General features: G+C 38.2%; 1 protein-coding gene across 1 annotated transcript in view; it reads right to left on the bottom strand.

Annotated features, from left to right (window-relative positions):
* Pgm5 (phosphoglucomutase 5) overlaps positions 1–16004 on the bottom strand; it is a 196676-nt gene that overhangs the window by 147220 nt on the left and 33452 nt on the right. The window lies entirely within an intron of this gene.

The following is a 16004-nucleotide window of genomic DNA, read 5'->3' as shown; positions in this document are numbered from 1 at the left end:
GCACATTGAGGCAATACTCTTAATTGAAATAAATAGGACACACATGTGTAAATACCGAATAGTTTCTCTGGTGTGAGAAACTGAAAGTGTAAATAAGGACTAAATGTATAATAGGTCATGTGAAATAGGAAGAAAAGGGGCAAAGGGGAAGGGAAAGTGGGAGGGGTAGGGGAAAGGATAGAAGAGAATGGGATTAATATGAGAAAATGGAAAAATAGGAACAAAATCTTTGTAAATAAGGAGGAATGGAGGGGTTGAAGGGAGGGCTGGGCAAGGGTGAAAAATAAGAACCAAGAGAGACTATGTAAAGGTGCAAATTTCCAATGATGAATGTCATTATATTGTATACCTAAAATGTACCAATGATTAGAATGAATAATCGATAATGTAAAACAGGAATAAAAGGTCCAAAGGGGTAGGGGTAGTGGGAGGGGCAGGGGAAAGGAAAGAAGGGAAAGGAAAAATGATGAGAAATGGAAAAAATGGAAATAAAGTCTTTGTAAATAGGGAAGGGTGGAGGGGGTGAAGGGAGGGCTAGGAATGGAGATAAAATAAGAACCAAGATGCGTTATGTAAAGGTACAATTCCCAATGAGAAATGTAATTGTGTTGTATACCTACAATGTACCAATAAAAGAATTTAATACAAAAAAAAAAAGCCTCACCTATGAGTACATGAGGCTTTGGGAGTGCATCTAGATATAAGCCATAACACACACAAAGAAGAACTGCAGAAAATTAACAATTGTTACTTACAATGTAATCTGAAAAACTACAAAATACCCCATAATATATGAAGTTCACACAGCAGTCTTCAGAGAGCCTTGTTGTGCTGTAAAACGGAGGGACCCACATCAAGGAGCACCAACCAATCATTCTCTTCTACATGAAAGATACAAGATCTGGGGTGGCCACTGGCCAATGTTTATTCCTTAATGTGGAAGAACTGAAGACTCATCATGAGAATAGTCTGTCCCGGAATCAGTTTGTTATCTATAGAACTCCTATGATCAGACAACAGCTAACCTTACAAAGCCTGGACTATGGACAGGCCCTCCGCTAACACTGCCCATGTAATTCCTCATTTAGTCTTCAGTAAAAGAAGTGTTATTCTTATATTCATTTAGAAGAGAAGACCCTGAGAAGTAGGTAACCCATGCCAAAGTCAATGGGCCAGAAAGCAGAGGAGTCAAAATTTAAACCTAGGTAGAGGTCAATGTAGGTCGAGAACAATGTCCCATTTCTGCATGAGTCATTTGAGCACACTGACAGGCACAAATGCTTGCTCTACTTAATCTCTGTTTTCTCTTTCTAGAATGTTCTTGTCCTCTCCTCAGACCCTCCCCCAAAAGATAGATAATAGAATTTTGTCTTTAATCTGTAGGATACTAACTCATTGTGATTTGAAAACACTGTCCAGATCTAACTTTGATTTTCAGATTGCTGGACTTCTCTAAATCTAGCAGAATACCTTGCAAAAGAATATGAATACATTTTGTTGATCATGAAGAGATGGCTAGAGGAAAAAAGGATATGGAAGGGAAAATGAGCTCCAACAGTAACATCCAGAACCAAGCAGTGTGCCTGGCACACAATAGGAGATAAAATTGTTATTTGATCAATGAAAATATGGGAGGTAAGTAAGGATGGGAGAGAGAACACAGGAAAGGAAAATAAAGGAGAGAAGGAGAAAGGAAGGAAAGGAAGAAAGAACAAAGGAGTAAAGGGGAGAAGATGGGAAAGAAAGACAGACAACTATATGACCTTAGCAAAGGTCACAGCCAAGCACTACTGCTGCAATCTGAATACCACTGGCACTAGTGAGTAGTGGAGGATTTGCAGAAAGATTTGAGTAGGTAAAAAGAAGAGGGTCCTGAATTTTCCCTCCAGTATTACACCCAATGCACTCATGTAGCTCACAGCCCCTTGCCATCTGTGGTCCTATATTACTGTAGTTACTTCTTCGAGAAGAAACAAAGAAAGACCTTGATTTGGAGAACAATATACCTATTACCCATCACTTGATTTGAGAAGCAATGAAACTTTTCCTGACCCTATATAATGAGGGAAAGAGGCTTCAGACTGTCAGCCTCACCCATGACCCATAGCCCCAGCAAATCAATAGGTCAGAGATGGTACAAATCTCATCCAAAGTCAAGACCCAAGGGAATGTTTCTATTTTCTTCTTCAAAAGAAGAACTTGGTCTCACCCTCATAGACAGAGTAGTGCAGGATATGATGAATGAAAATTCTGTACACAACTGCTACCTAGTGTCTGGCCTACAGGGCCAGAGCAAGGAGCCTGGAGATGAGAGTGATCCTGCCTAAAGTACAGGAGGGAGAAAAGCCAAGACAAAAGTTAGCATCACTAGAGCTGCTGGATCGAGATTGATCTGAGAACAGCTCTACTCTAGTTACATTAGCCAACGCATTCCTTTACTTCTTAGACCCCATTTCAGCTAGTTTTCTTTGATTTGCTGCACAAAGATTCGGTCTGATACAATGTAGTCCTAGATAAAGATCTTGCATTCGCAATGCAGACCTTAGCTTATTAAAGAATTGTCCTCTATCCTGGAATAAAACCACTGATGTGATCAGGAACTCTGGAAGAGTTTAGAACTCCAAATGACAAACTTAAACCTCAGGGAGAAACCTGATCAGAGATGCGACAATTGGATCCCAGGGCTGGTTTCTACCTTCACCTGGGTAGGGAATACAGAGAGAAGCTGTCAAGATTTATTTTTATTTTTCTAGGCACAGATATCTTATACCCAAGGACTAATGCATTACTTACTAAAGCAACCCACTAAAGACTAATTGATATCTTTTATGTTTGGGGTCATCAGGGTTGTCTGTCTCAGATTTAAACTCCTGCAGAGAAAAAATGGAATCTACTTAACCCACTTTACACAGAATATAGCAGAGCAAAGCTACTGAAACCTGATAAATGCTTTTTGGTGCAGCTGCTGCTAATGATCTCACAACTTCAAGCAGAGCCTGAGGCAAGGGTATAAATTTCAAACTTTACCTTGAACTTCAGTGAACATTTTCCTTGAAGTCCTAAGTTAAAGCTTCTTTCAGAGCTTTACTGAACAGTGGTGTCACAATCACAGTCAAAATTACAAGACATCCTAGGTTGACATCTATTATGTTTATCTGATGTTATCTACCACTTTTTGGGCAATCTAGATTCCTCCACTAACCCTGACTGCCCAACAACTCATACAAATGACTTTCACTCAGGTACACCCAGAACTTTCCTTGTTCTCAACAACAGGCATAGTAAAGAGAATATGAGACTCGAGTCAGACAATCTGATGGCACCAGTCTTGACTGCATCTCATCTTCACTGCTGTGTAATGTTGGGCAAGTTACTTACCCTCTCAGTATATTTTTCTGTGAATACAATGTCCTTAAAAGCTCCTATCCAAATTATTTCAAACAATCAAACAATCAAGTTCCTGAAACAGAATTCATTATAAATAAAAATGCACTCACGTTCTTACTCTTAACTCTTACTTTTACCTGAGCATGCAAAACTGGGCAGCTTTTTTTTCACCCTATGTTTCTCTTAGATTCCATTTCTCCCTTAGCCTGATGAAGAAAGTAAAGTTAACAGTTAGCAAGTGTGATGGTTAAGCTTAATTGTCATCATGATTAACTTGGGAGTCACCTAGGGAATTAGTAAAGGACACTTCTAGGTGTATCTGGGTAGGTCATGGAGGTGTGGTGTTGGGGTCAATAGCTGGTCCACGGCTCCTTCCTCTCAGACACTGTTCCCCTGCTCTGATTCCTGCCACCATGAAATCAGCAGCTTTGCTCTGCCACACCCTTCCATCATCATGTTCCTGTCTTTGGAGCTAGTCAGCCATGGAATGAATCCTCTGAAACCATGAGTCAAATAAACCTCTCCACCTTTAAATTGCAGATATCAGGTATTTTTGTCAACTGACAAACACGGCAAGCATTTAAACAGAGTCCCAATAGTTAAGCTTACCAATATCCTAGGAGGGTAGAGTTTAAAATTTTATTTTAGAACTCTTTTATTGTTGTTGTTGGGGTTTTTTTGGTACCCGGGATTGAACTCGGGTCTTTGCACTTGTGCAGCAGGCGGCGAAACCACTGAACTAAATCCCTGGCCCTTTAGAACTCTTTTAATGATAGGTACAAAGTATATTTCAAATTATGAAGCACACACAAAAGGAAAAACATTCTTTCACTCCAGAAGTATCAGCAGGCCTGAGATGACTTATTGTCACCCTCTTACATTGAAAAGTAGTGACTTGCCAAGTTCCTCCGGCAACTGGACAAAGCATATGGCTCAGAGACAGGCTGAACTAACTTATATTCCTCATGTCCTCATGTATGCAGCCAATAAATCTAATGAACTTAAACCTTAAATTTAAGGTCTAAATGTAAGTTAAGTCTTTTGGTTCACCACAAAGAGGGACACAATGATGTGACTCTACTTCCCTCTCCTGCACCTAGGCAGTTTTCACTTACTGGCTTAGTGTGTGTCAGTTTCTATACTAGGGACTGCAGTCACTCAAAGAGAGTAATTATTCCAAACACTGATCATAAAGGGAGACCCAAGAGAGATATTTCTTTTCATTTTTAAATAAATAAGGTTTAATTATTGTCATCATCTTTATCAGGACACAATTTACAAAAATAAAATTCATCACTGTTAATTGTACAGTTCTATGAATCTTAACAAACATACAGAGTTGTATAACTAACACCATAATCAAGATTTGGGGCATTTATATCAGCCCAAGCAGTTAGCTCATGTAGTAGTAATCAATGGGGTTGGTTTTTAAGTTGGACAGATATTTCAAGGAACAAAATAGGAAGGTTATTTAACCAAACTCATCTATCAGAAACCAAAATTAAGACTAGAAATAATACCAGGCCATGAAGTCAACATTCCCACTGAGAGCAATGGCATGCCACTTAGCTACATGTTCTAGACTAGATGTCACTAAAACCCCTGCTTCAAACGGTCTTCAATCCCCAATAACACAGTAATGTTAAGGGAATTCTTTCAGTATAGCTGAATCCACTAAAGGTCAAAGGCCAAAGAGGGCTAAAACAGGAAGAGGTAAGCATAGGATGCTGAACACCCTGGACAATGGCTGTGCGCTTGCATAGACAGAATCAAGGAATGATAAACAGTCCTTGCAGGTACAGCAGACAAGAGAGCACTGACTTCCACAATGCTTCATCTTTCAGTACATACAGGATGGCAATGGCAGCTATGTATTTTGAATTCAGGTCACTTAATGCTCATCCAATAGTATTTCTCTGACTAAGTCAGATAGCAGAAACCCAAGATGACTCTGAAAAGTTGAATGAAAGATAGTTTATCAAACATCTCCAAAGCTCCTGCAGCTTCTACTTTTGATGGCCAGTTATTCCTCTCATTCTAGCCCATTAATACATAAATATTCTCCACTAAATTTGAGCTCAAGTGATTTCTCAGCAGACATTAACTCTTAGAAATATCAAATAAGAGACTAGAACCATCTCAGCACCCCTTCCCAGTAGGTGAACACAAAAACCATACAAGGTCATTGTGATAGAAATCCTCTAAATGTCCTAGTAACAAATTAATTCCTCATCCTATTGACCAGGACAAGGCACAAACCATCCTGAGCTTCAGTTCGGGCTGCAGTGAGTTTTTAATTATTGACTAGGAAATAAATGCTATGTGGTTTCTTCCTTTTATCTCACATTGATTAAGTCACATGTGCTGAGGGCTTCAATACCCAATCAGTACTAAAAATCCAACTCACTATAAACTCCTCTAACTGTAAATGAAAGCCACAAATCAGGCACAGTCCAATAACACCCAGCAAGGACTGGTAATTATGCATCATTCATTTTCTTCTTATAACTCAGGTATATTTTCCTTTGTAAACAAGCATCATCAAACTTATCTTTGTTCAGAAATCTAAGGAAGCGTGTTATTATTTCATAGTAGTTAAGTTTCAGAATTATGTGATTTGATTTGTGTGGTTCTAGTTAGTATTTCTGAAAAATAAGAAGTATCCACAAAGGGAAGAAATCTCATTCATTAATTTAATAAATGTTTATTAAGAACATGCTCTGTACCAATGTTATAGTTTAGATCTAAAATGTCACCAGAAGTCTCATGTGTTTGGAAAGTGATTGGATCATGGGGTTGGTATAATCATCAGTTGATTCATCCACTGATGAGTTTAGTAGCTGAATGTGCTGTTAAGATATAGGGCCTGGCACAAGGTAGATCACTAGGGTGTAGCCTGGAAGAATACATTCTTGTACCCAGCTCCTCACTTCACTGTCTGCTTTTTGGCCATCACACAGTGAAAGCTTTCTTCCACCATGCAATTCTCCCATGCCATTTCTACCTTGGAACCAGCTGACCATGAACTGAATCCACTGAAACCATGAGTCAAAATAAACCTCTCCTCCTTTAAGTTGTAGGTGTTGGGTATTTTGTCCCAGTGATGGAAAAGTATCTAAAACAGATATTGGTACCAGACAAGTGAAGTTGTTGCTGTGCACAAGGGGGCCTGGCTACTGCTCAAGATAGCAGAAGACCTTGGCATTATCTATGTAGTGTTGGTTTTACAATCATGTAGAATGCACGTATTGGGTCATGGAGTATTCCACCCATATTTCAGAAGAAGGCTTAAAAGGCCAAACAGTGTGCCCAGAAGAGGGCAGAGGGTGAAGCCAAAAGTGCAGTAGAGACTCAAGGAAGCTAGAGGTGCCAGAAACGTAGAACATCTGCAGAGGGAAGTTGCAGTGAGTGAAAGGAGCCATCCCAAGAGAGATCCCATGAGGGCTGTGACTAGTGATGCTACAGGAGCTGAGCCTCCCAAAACTTGCCTCACGTACTGGATATGGACCTAAAGGATTTAATGTTTGCCCTGCTGGGTTTTAGTCTTTCTTTGGTTCAGTGTCTTCCTCTCCGCCTCTTTCTCTCATTCAGAATAGGAATATTTATCCTATGTCATTGTATGTTAGAAGTATTTAACTTTCTTTTTTATTTTTACAGGTATTAACTGCAGATTTGCCTTGAGCCTCAGAAGAGATTTTAGACTTGGATTTTTCAGCAGTGTTGAAATTGTTAAGACTTTGGCAACTCTGAGAGATGGATCAAATGCATTTTACATAATGAGCTGGAATGAGTCTTTTAGGGGCTAGGGCTGGAATGCTATGGTTTAGATACAAAATGTCCACCCAAAGTCTCATGTGTTTGGGAAATGATTGGATCATGGGGTACTATACTCCTTAAGCATGACCTGGAAAGCTATGTTCTTATTCCCGCTCCTCCCTTAACTCTGCTTCCTGGCTACAGTGTTTCTCCTCTATACCATTCTGCCATGCTTTTTCTGCCTTGGAGCCAGCCAAATATGGACTGAATTAACTGAAACTGTGAACCAAAATAAACCTCCTCTTGAATTTGTGGGCACTGGTAATTTTGTTCCAGGGATGGGAAAGTGACTAATATAGCCAAGTAAAACCAGGACATTAGGAAACAGACAAGTAAATATTTCCAGTGTTCATGATGACTATGACAATGGGATACATGAGGAATAAATTTCACACACTGCTTTGTAATGGCAGGAACAAAATATGAAAGGAGGACCTATTGAGAAAGTGATGCTTGACTCAAGCCTTAAAAGAGAAGGAACAACAAAGCAGGATGTGTTGGAGCAAAGGAAACACATTTCAAAGAGAATAGCATGTGCAGAAGTACAGGAAGGTGAGAAGCCGTGGAATTTGGGAAAGAGTAAGAAGCATATACCTTACTGTAGACACAAGGGAGATGTTCAACATCAGGAAGCTATGCATGTTATACAATCAGGAAATGAGATCTTCTTCTGCAAGTATTTGAAGTCACATTTCAATTTTGAGCAAGGGAGAGAAATAGTATATGACTTTCTGCTTTATAACAACTGTCTATGAGGTAGTCTAGAATAGGGAAGAGGAGACATATACAGTTCACTGACTATTCCAATAGTCCAGGCAAAAAACCATGAGAACCAGAAGCAGCAAAGTAAAAGTAGGAATGAAGCTGAAAGAATGATTAAGAAACTCTGAATGGAGTTTTTCTAACAAAACTCAGTGAGTAGAAGGATGCTGAGAATGAGAGAGAAGTAGAAGTCTGGGATTATTCCAAGATTAATTACTAGGGTGATAGGAAATTTACCCAGATAGTACACTAAAGAAAGCAATTTTAAAGAAAAATCAGAAATGTTCCTATTTACACATGTCAAATTTGAGTTGTTGATTATAAGTTTGTCTGCTGACATCAATTTGGATACAGAACTCAAAAAGATGAAAACTCAAAGTGCTTAGTGCTTAAAACTTATAAAGCCTAATATCTGAAATATATAAGGAAAGCCTGGAAATTTATCAAAGAAACAAAAAAGGAACACTAAAGGAAATGGGAAAAGGACAGGAACAGACAATCTGTTAAAAAAAAAAAAAAAAAAAAAGGAAACCCTTAAAGCCCTCAAGCATATGAAGGGATTTTTAACTCATTAGTAATTTGAGAAGTGAAAAATTAAAAGAGCAGTAGTATATTCTTGCATATCTATTTACACTGGAAAAATTAGAAAGCTAGGTACATAAAGTATTGGCCTGGCTTTGAAGATATAGAAACTGAGCAAGTGTGAGAAGCACACTAGGGAAGGCATTCTGAAGCACAATCGAACTGTACTTGGTCAACACTGATTAAACAAAGTATAGACACACCCTTGGACCCAACAATCCTGATCCTGGGTATAAAGCTCAAAGTAATTCTCAAACACATCCACAGGAACTATACAACATCCATTGTTATGGCAGGAAGTGAGAGATCGGCTGATTGTCAATCGCTAAGGAAAGTGAGAGGCAAGACATAATGAATGCACACCATACATGCCCGTGCATGCCATGCAGCCATTAGATATAACATCCTATATGCACATATGGCCACCAAGAGGATCATACAAGTAGTCTTTAGAGGAAAAAAGAAATCAAATGCAAATCACACAGTATAATAATTAAAATATATGCAAAAAATATACACACAAAGAAAAGGATACTCAAATTTTGATTGTCTATGGTGAGAAGCCAATTAGAAAAAAAAGAATCACATTTATTTTTTCAAAATAACAATAAATGAACCTTCCACTGGACCAACTATAAAAGGATTGGTCGCTGATGAGTATGATTAACTCAACTCTCTATGCTAAAGGCTCCAAAAAGGAGGCGAGAACGAGACTAGGGGAGGAACAAGTAGAGTTCCCAGGGAACTGGCTATCATGCTGGATGCCCTGGTTATTCTGTGGTTGCTAGCTGCCCTCTTCCACTCTGAGATCCCCATTTCATTTAAGGACCTGCTCTCCTGCCCAAAACAAAAATTCACAGAAATGCACTCTGGCTTGCAGCTGGGTTTAGGCAACAGAAGGCACAGCGGGAGATTAAGGATGAGAAAAAAAGAGATGGGGTCTCCCTTCCTTTCTGACAAGTTCAGTTTCTGTCCCACAGCCCATCTTCCATGACTCTAGGCATCACTGGGTAATGGTTACCCTAACCCCCTCCTTGACCCTCCAGTCCTGGGAGATTAAGAGTTTCCTGCCACTGCTAGTCCCAGGGTGCTTCCCCATTCCTTGAGTTTTGGGTTGCCTTATCCTCACGTGCCCCTCCCTGGGCCAGGTTATTAAGTTCCTATAGATAAATTCTCTGTAGTAAATCCCTTTTGAGGGTACATTTCTTTTGTGCCTTGTTCCTAACAGAGGCCATGTGAAGAGTTTCAGGGCAATAACTGCTATGATAAAGGGCTTTTTCCTTTTGCTTTTCTTTTTGTTGTCATTTTTAATATAGAAGATTCAAGTATATATATCTGCTTGGGAAAAATAATTCCCATTATTCTATAGGAGAAGCAATGTACAGGGACTCAGTAATTAAATACTAATTCACATCATTATGTTTCCCATTACCCTTATACATCATGACTTATCTGGGAGATGAAACAGCACATATTTAAAGGATGTGGCAAGTCCCAGGTCACCACAGATCAGTAGATGCTTACATACTTGCAGGATTAACACTGTCTGAATTCCAACAACAAGCTGAGCAAGACTAAGATGAAGCTATAGAACATATTTTAGATTGAGAATTGGTAAAAAAAAAAAATAGCTGTAGATCACAGTGTCAGGAATAAGTATTTTCACAGGTGTTATATGGGTCATTTCTAATCCCAGAATCAGAGCCAGGTCCAGCAGCACGTTTCTGATCTTTGACCTCCTGGGAAAGTCCTCGCCTGGCTACCCTATCTAAGCAGCATGCTCCAACCCAAACAATAATTACTGCACCAAGTTCATTTACCCATAGCTTGTGTTACAATTTGCATTTCCATACTTTGTCTTCACTTGTTATTCTTTGTCTTCCCCACTAGACTGCAAGTTCATGGCAGAGGACCATGTCTAGGACATAGAAGGTCCTTCATAAATATTTCCTGAGTGAATGAATGGTGAGCAACAGGGGTAGCACATAGAAAAAAGAGAGGGTAGAAGAACACTAATTTTCTCACCACCATATTTACGGGTGTGGTACTTCTACAGCCCTGTAGTCAAAACACACTACTCATATCTGGCTCCTCAGTATGTCACCAAGGATGCTAGGCTTGAGGGTAAACATCCCTAGTGCGCAGGGCTCAAGCCTGCGCATTTGCCTTGTTTTGCATAGCATTAGGCACAGCCCTGAGCACAGATGGGTGCTTCGTAAATATTATTGAAGGATGATGACACAGAGGATTATTTAATGCCTCCATGTGGGCTGGAGACAAACCTCGGGCCACAAATATACTTTGGATATTCTTTACTTCTCAAATCTGTTGAACCAAAATGTTTTCAGCAACACAGACTTCATCTGCGAGCACAAATCAGACACATTCAGAATGACAAAGCCCCAAAAGAATCCCATTTTCAAGGCTGAAACTTCATTATTCCGGGGTAAATGGCTTCCTTGTTCTAGTGACACCCAAGAGTAGAAATTAAAGACACTGAAAGTCTTCCCTCAGGGAACAACAGTTACCTGTGGACAATGAAAGTTTGTCTGAGTAATTCCTCAGCTTCAAAGGTGCAAACTCCCCTCCCCCCATTCTAAAATCCCTGGAGTTTCAGCAAGTAGACCATTGAACCTGTCTCAACTGTTCAACGGTTATTCTTCTGAAGCCTGGCATTTATGCACACAGTCCTAAGATTTATTAATTTTAAAAATCAGTTATATAGGAAATTATTCACAAGATCAACATTTTGAAGCTGCATTTATTTTACCTAGGAAGAGAAAAGCTCATAAAATGTCCATCATGAGAATTCATTGGGGAGCTACACAACAGATAAAATACCCAAAACAAATCACCACATCAGAGCCCCACAGAATTCTGAATCCCAACCAGCAAGCATGAATAATCCTTTAAAATAAACACTTACATACCAGAACAGGTCCTTTGTGAAATTTCTAAGCGAGGCCTCTGGTTTCTGAGTGAAAGATTTATTGGGAAGGAGGAATAATGTGAAATAAAGAACTACTGGGAAATTTCCACAAGAGAAGAGGACAAATGGGGTTTTTTTTGTTGTTTTTTTTTTTTTATCAGAATGAAGCCAGCCCCTCCTATCCATGGCTGGGAAGGTGCTGGCTACCCTATGGGAGAGTTAAGCAATATTCTCAACTGGTTTCTCAGGGGCCTTCCTCATCTAATTGTAGTTACTAGGCAGATGCAGTAGTAAATTATATCAGAATACCTACTGTCAAATCCTGTCCATTTCTAATTAGCTATGTGACCTTATACAAGTTACTTAAATTCTCTGATCACTGCTTCAACATCATTCATAGGAGACAAAAATAACTACTTCAATTTCCTCAAAAAATTATTGCTAGGATGAAGTGAAAGGACTATGTGCAAATTCTTTCTAAAATATAAAATTAGGTATATGTGGAAATACTATTATTAAATAGAATTCTACAATATTATATAGTATTCAGGGTCTCGTATGATGCTGAATTTTAAAATTTCTACAAATGGTTCATTTTTTGCTTTATTCTGTACATTTTTACTGAGCCCCTGCCTTGGGGGTTTAACTCAGTGGTTCCACCACCTGCCTCACAAGCGCAAGGTCCTGAGTTCGATCCCCAGTACTAAAAAAAAAAATTACATTTTTACTGAGCCCTGTTTTAATAAGAAGTATACAAAAAAAGATAAATGTAGCGAAACACTCTGACCTGCGGCACTTCTACATGACAACTTTAAATTGAGTTGAGTTCAACATAATGTCAGTGTCTCCTGAAGGAGAGAAGTAAAGTGAGAGGCATCCAAAAGGTACGTGATTCTTGTACCGTCTGGTAAAAGAACACATGGTCAATTTACAAAAATCAAAAAGAGCACAAGGTCAATTTATAAAAATTAATTAAGTTTCCCATTATTAACAAACAGTTGGAAAATAGTATTAATAAAACTTTTTCATTTATAATATCAAAAAATACAACAGAAAAACAGGAATAAATTTAACAAAAACTGTGCGAGGTATTACACTAAAAACTATAAAACTGATATATGTGAAAGAAATGAAAGAAAACCTAAACAGAGAGATATAACACATTCATGGACTAAATATTACTAAAATGCAATTCTCCCCAAATGGCTGTACAGGTTCAACACAGTTTCAATCAAAATCCCAACAGGCACTGGTAGAAGCTGACCCATCTGTTCTAAAATGCATGTAGAAATGCAGAGGACCTAGGAATGAATGGATGAATGAATATATTTTTTTTCAAAGAAGAATAAGTATTAGAGGATTCAGATGATTTCATTGTAATATTTTCATAAGGATCCACAAATGAAGCAATGGAACAGAACAGATATTCCTAAAATAGATTCACATACATATGGTTAACTGAATTTTAACAAAGTTACCAAGGCAACTCAGGGGAAAGGAAATCTCTTAATAAATAGAGTTGGTGGGCCAGGGATTTAGCTCAGTGGTTTTGCTGCCCGCTGCGCAAGCTCAAGGGCCCAAGTTCAATCCCCAGTACCAAAAAAATTTTAAAAAAATAAAAAAATAAACAAAGGCTTAAATAGAGTTGGAACAACTAGATATAGCAAAAAAAAAAAAAAAAAAAAAAAAGTCCTCCGTTGCTGCCTCACACCATATAAAAAAATTTTAAAAATCAGGGCTGGGGATTTAGCTCAGTTGTTTCGCTGCCTGCTGCGCAAGTACAAGGACCAGAGTTCGATCCGTGGTACCAAAAAACAAAACCAAAACAAAAATTTTAAAAATCATCAAATCATTACAGACATAAATGTAACAGTTAAAACTACAATGATTCTAAAAGGAAAAACATCTTTCTGACTGTGGAGTAGGTAAATATTTCTTGAAGAGGTCAAAAACATACATAATAACCATATAATTAATAATTAAAAGAAAAAATTAATAAACTGGACTTGATCAAAATTTAAAACTTCTACTTATCCAGATACACCAAGAGGGTCAGGGATTTAGCTCAGTGGTTTCGCTGCCTGCTGTGCAAGCTCAAGGACCAGAGTTCGATCCCCCATACCAAAAAAACAAACAAACAAACAGATACACCAAGAAAATGAAAAGCAAGCAACAGGCAAATATACTGTTTGTAATGCACAAGCATAGAAAAAGACATTTAGGAAATATAAAACTATAAATCAATAAGAAAAAGACAATGAAGAGAAAACAATCCAAAAATTCATTTGGAAGCAGATGAGACCTAGAATAGCAAAAGCAATTCTAGGCAACAGAGACATGGCTGGGGGTATCACAATCCCTAACTTGAAATTATACTACAAAGCTACTGTGATAAAAACAGCATGGTACTGGCAAAGAAACAGACCTGAGGATCAATGGAATAGGTTAGAAGATGCAGAAACAACTGCAGACATACTCAGCCACCTCATCTTTGACAAAGGAGCCAACCACCATCATTGGAGGAAATACACCCTATTTAATAAATGGTGTTGGAAAAACTGGATTTCAACCCACCAAAGATTAAAACTAGACCCATATCTATCACCATGCACTAAACTAAGATCAAAGTGGATTAAATATCTAAATATTAAAACAGAAACACTAAACTTGCTAGAAGATAAGTTAGGTAGAACTCTTGAAGACATTGGCATAGGAAACGACTTTATGAACAAAACCTCAGTAGCACAGGAACTAGCACAAAGAATCAACAACTGGAATCTCATCTTATTAAAAAAGCTTCTACACTACAAGAGAAACCACCAACAGAGCTAACAGACAACCTACAATGTGGGAAAAAAATTTTAGCAGCTATACCTCAGACAAGCACTACTATCTAGAATATATAAAGAACTGAAAAAACTCAGATCCCCCAAATTCAAAGACCCAAATCAAAAATGGCATCTGAAATGAACAGACATTTCTCAAAGAAGTAAAAGCAACAAATAAATATATGAAAAAATGTTCAACATCACTGGTTATTTGAGAGATGCAGATGAAAACAACGCTGAGATTCCACCCCACCCCAGAAACAATGGCTCCTATCAAGAAATCAAGCAATAACAAATGCTGGCAGGGGTGTGGGGAGAAAGGAACCCTTCTCCATTGCTGGTGGGAGTGCAGACTGGTGCAACCACTGTGGAAATCAGTATGGAGATACCTCAAAGAACTAGGGCTAGAGGTCCCATTTGACCCAGCTATTCCCCTGCTGGGGATCTTCCCAAAAGAATTAAAAGAATCATACTACAGCGATATATATGCACCCATGTTTATAGCGGCACAGTTTGTAATAGCTAAAGCTTGGAGACAGCCCAAGTGCCCATCAACTGGAAACTGGATAAAGAAGATGTGATTTTTTTTTATAAAATGGAGCACTACTCAGCCATAAAGAATGAGAAACTAGAGACATTTATAGTTAAATGGATGCAGATTGAGGACATATTCTTAAGTGAAATAATTAGGACACACGTGTAAACACCGAATAGTTTCTCTAGTGTGAGAAACTGAAAGTGTAAATAAGGGTTAAAATGAATAATTGATAATTTGAAATAGGAAGAAAAGGTCCAAAAGGGTAGGGGAAGTGGGAGGGGAAGGAAAAGGAAAGAAGGGAAAGGAAAAATTATGAGAAAAGGAAAAAATGGAAACAAAGTCTTTGTAAATAAGCACAGGGGAAAAGATAAGGGAAAAAATAAGAACCAAGATACATCATGTTCAGGTACAAGCACCCAATGATAAATGTAAACACAATGTATACCTAAAATGTACCAATAAAAGAATTGAAGGAAAAAAAAACAAAAAAACAAATCACTGCCATTAGGGCCAGGAATTTAGCTCAGTGGTTCCAGCTCCTGCCTTGCAAGCCCCAAGTTCCCAAGTTTTATCCCCGTGGTACAAAAAAAAAATCACCGCCATTAAATGAAAGAGAAAGGGTTGTGCTAGATGAAGAAATGACTGAAGAGACACAACCAGATGCAACATATGGCCTTGGATGGGATCTTACTTTTGTCAAAACAATCACAAAAGACATTCTGGGGATACCCAGGAAATGTGAGTATCAGTTTGGTTACGGATGACACAAAAATTTATTAGGAAAAAGTTGGAGATTGTGGATGGTTAAGAAAAAGCAGGTTACATACAGTATGTATTTTCTAATTCCTTTTTGGTACTATAAATATTATATGTTTATTGTGTACATTATCTTACAGATATGATTTGAATTTTATGTTTTTTAAGTTACATGTGATATTTATACATTTATATTTATAGAAAGAGATCTAGTGAGGAATATAAATGTATCTATTAACATGGTAACTCAGGGAACGGTATGATGTTTACATTTTGTTTGTGTTTTCTAACTTTCCACCGTGCACATGTCCTGCTTTCATACCATTATATGCTACTCAAGAATATTAGACTCTGAAGTTCACTGTTTCATAAGATAAGACAGTAGGCAGAGGTAGGACAAGGAGAG

This window comes from Heterocephalus glaber, unplaced genomic scaffold, assembly GCF_053883595.1.
Source record: "Heterocephalus glaber isolate CG9 unplaced genomic scaffold, H.glaber_assembly_v1.0 deba00001481, whole genome shotgun sequence".
Lineage (NCBI taxonomy): Eukaryota > Metazoa > Chordata > Mammalia > Rodentia > Bathyergidae > Heterocephalus > Heterocephalus glaber.
The sequence above is the reverse complement of the archived record's forward strand: the minus strand, read 5'-3'. Positions and strand labels throughout refer to the sequence as shown.